Source organism: Euprymna scolopes, chromosome 46, assembly GCF_053919585.1.
Source record: "Euprymna scolopes isolate OS-2025 chromosome 46, ASM5391958v1, whole genome shotgun sequence".
Lineage (NCBI taxonomy): Eukaryota > Metazoa > Mollusca > Cephalopoda > Sepiida > Sepiolidae > Euprymna > Euprymna scolopes.
The window spans coordinates 90,527,315-90,529,800 of record NC_136527.1 but is presented as its reverse complement, the minus strand read 5'-3'; the positions used below and the strand labels follow the sequence as shown (position 1 = coordinate 90,529,800).

The window sequence follows — 2,486 nt, the reverse complement described above, 5'->3', positions numbered from 1 at the left end:
TCACCTTTGCTGGGATTGACTTATTGTATTCTTTTGATCGCCTGGACACTTCTCCGTAACGCTATTATAAGTCACATTTGCTGTCTTCCAGGATCGACATTTGTATCTATAACAGTATGCGAGCAAAACCGCATTCCATCAACCAACTGTCTGATATTGTTCACGTAAACATCCACCTACTCGCCAGCTCGTTTCATGATGGTTAACTAATACTTAGTTTTGTTCCCGAATAGACACCCACTGTATGATACCATGCGCCAGTTTAAAAAAAATTGAAATTTGTACATCTGAATTTATAATTCATGGCTTATGGTAAAGAGATACATCAAATTTGACTGCATAATCAGAAAGAGCACACAATTTTACATAAGAGTGCCAAGTTTCATGAGAATAGCTTGGAAAATAAATAAATGGTGGCGAAATTACCAAATTTCTTGAAATGTTGAGGTCCATAATTTAGCCCACTTTTTCTAAAGAAAAAATGTCCATGGAAAAGCATAAATTTTGGCACTTAAAATTCTCATAACTTTTGAACTACTGATGGTATTTGCATAATTCAAACGGTTTTAAGCATCGTTTACATAGTTCTTTCATGCAAGTTGATAAAATAATTATTATCTAAAAAGAAAATCGTCAACTTGTAATGCTATAGCAAGTCTTTCTAGTCCAACTCCCTCAAAACCAGCCAGTCCAACCAAGCATCTGATATTGTTCGCGAAAACGTCTACCTGCTTGCAAGCTAATTTCACCATGGTAAACTTTCTATAGGCTGTGAACACATCAATGAATGCCTCTTTAATCGTGTCTCTATCTGCTCGACATCCAGTTGGTCACTCTTGCTCATCTCCAAGTAAAGGGCCAATGCATCTCCCTCCAGATATAATGGCAGTAAGCTTGCCACATCATCTATCTTTTGAAGTCTTGCCACCAACCTTAACTTCTTCAGCCATGCCACTACATCTCCCTTGAATCTTTGCTGCTTAGTCATATCTAAGTCGAAATGGCTGAAATTGTTCGAACTGCTGAATACCACTACATGTTTGTGCAAAAAAAATGTTTTTTTTTCTTCAGCTTGCAATGTTCTTGTGTGCAGTCAGCACCAACCCTGTTCGGGATTAATCGGCTTCCTCCGAAGGAGGAAGTTTCATGCGAGTATGAAATCCACAAGCGGTCCACAGTCACATGTATATCCCCGTTAGGGGAGATGACGATGTTAGGTTTTTGCAATTTTCGCATCCTCCTACATACAGCACCTGGAATTCCCAAATTGGTCAACCATTTTAGTAATGACCAGGTTCAACGTTGCTTAACTTCGGTGATCTGACGGGAACCGGTGTGTCAACGTGATTATGCTGTATTGCAATGTTCTTGGCACACACAAAAACAACAATCTTTTTTCTTTTCCTGGTTCGACATTCGTAGGAAATCCATATTTTTTTCTTCCCACTGACACGCGAATTACCCGTACATTAAAAAAATGAATGTTCTCACCAATGAAAGTAATACCAACTTATTATATGCTCAAATCGAACTGTGTCTCAGTTTTTGTTTTCTATCAGTCAGGTTTCGAGGCATGTGCTATCCTTATATGTTTGTATTCATGATTGTTGTCACAAATTTAAAAATTCAAAATAAATAAAAGTGCTCGTCTGAACTCCAATCTCTGGTCCCCCCTCGCCAATCTTTCACGAAAAACACCCATCTAGCCGAATCCACTGTGAAAAATTTCCCCCACTCTTTATCTGTGCCTAAATCAAAACGTGGATTCCATGAACAAAGCTTCTTTCTTAGAACTGCACGCCTGTGGAACTCTGTTCCGTCTGCCTGCTTCCCACCGGACTACAATTTGGATGTCTTCAAGTCCAATGTTAACAAATTCCTAATGAACCGCCCCCTTAAGTAAACACTCCATCAAATCTCCACACTAATGTAATGTACTTGCAATAACCCTTATCCAGTGGCTTCTGGGCCTTGATAAGTGGTAATCACTGTGTAAAAAAAAACAAAAAAAAAACTGGATTCGGCATTAAATAACCTGAAAAGGATTGATATGCCGTAAAACAAAAACAACCAACCAACCATCACACTCTAAATCATCCCACGTCCAGCAATTTCTACATTATCTTCTAAACTGTTAAATGAGTTAAATATTACACTTTATATATCGTGTGTATGTATATATATATATATATATATATATATATATATATATATATATATATATATCTTGTGTGTGCGTATATAAATGAGTTAACTATTACACTTTATATCTCAATTCCTTTTTAGTGGTAATTATTAGACCACACCTATCATCAGACGTAACATCATCATGATGTCTTCTGGAAATAATTGTATCTCTTACAAACAATGGATGCTATAAGTCTTCCTCTTCTATTTTAGACTTGGATCTTGAAAGTGCTGAGGATTCTTCAACTGAAACAGAAGATACGGAAGATGCCAAGTCGACCACGTCCTGGGAGGATATG

General features: G+C 37.4%; 1 pseudogene; it reads right to left on the bottom strand.

Moving 5' to 3' along the window:
• Nucleotides 1-1,241: 1,241 nt before the first annotated feature.
• Nucleotides 1,242-1,360, bottom strand: LOC145272036 (5S ribosomal RNA; annotated as a pseudogene).
• Nucleotides 1,361-2,486: the final 1,126 nt, after the last annotated feature.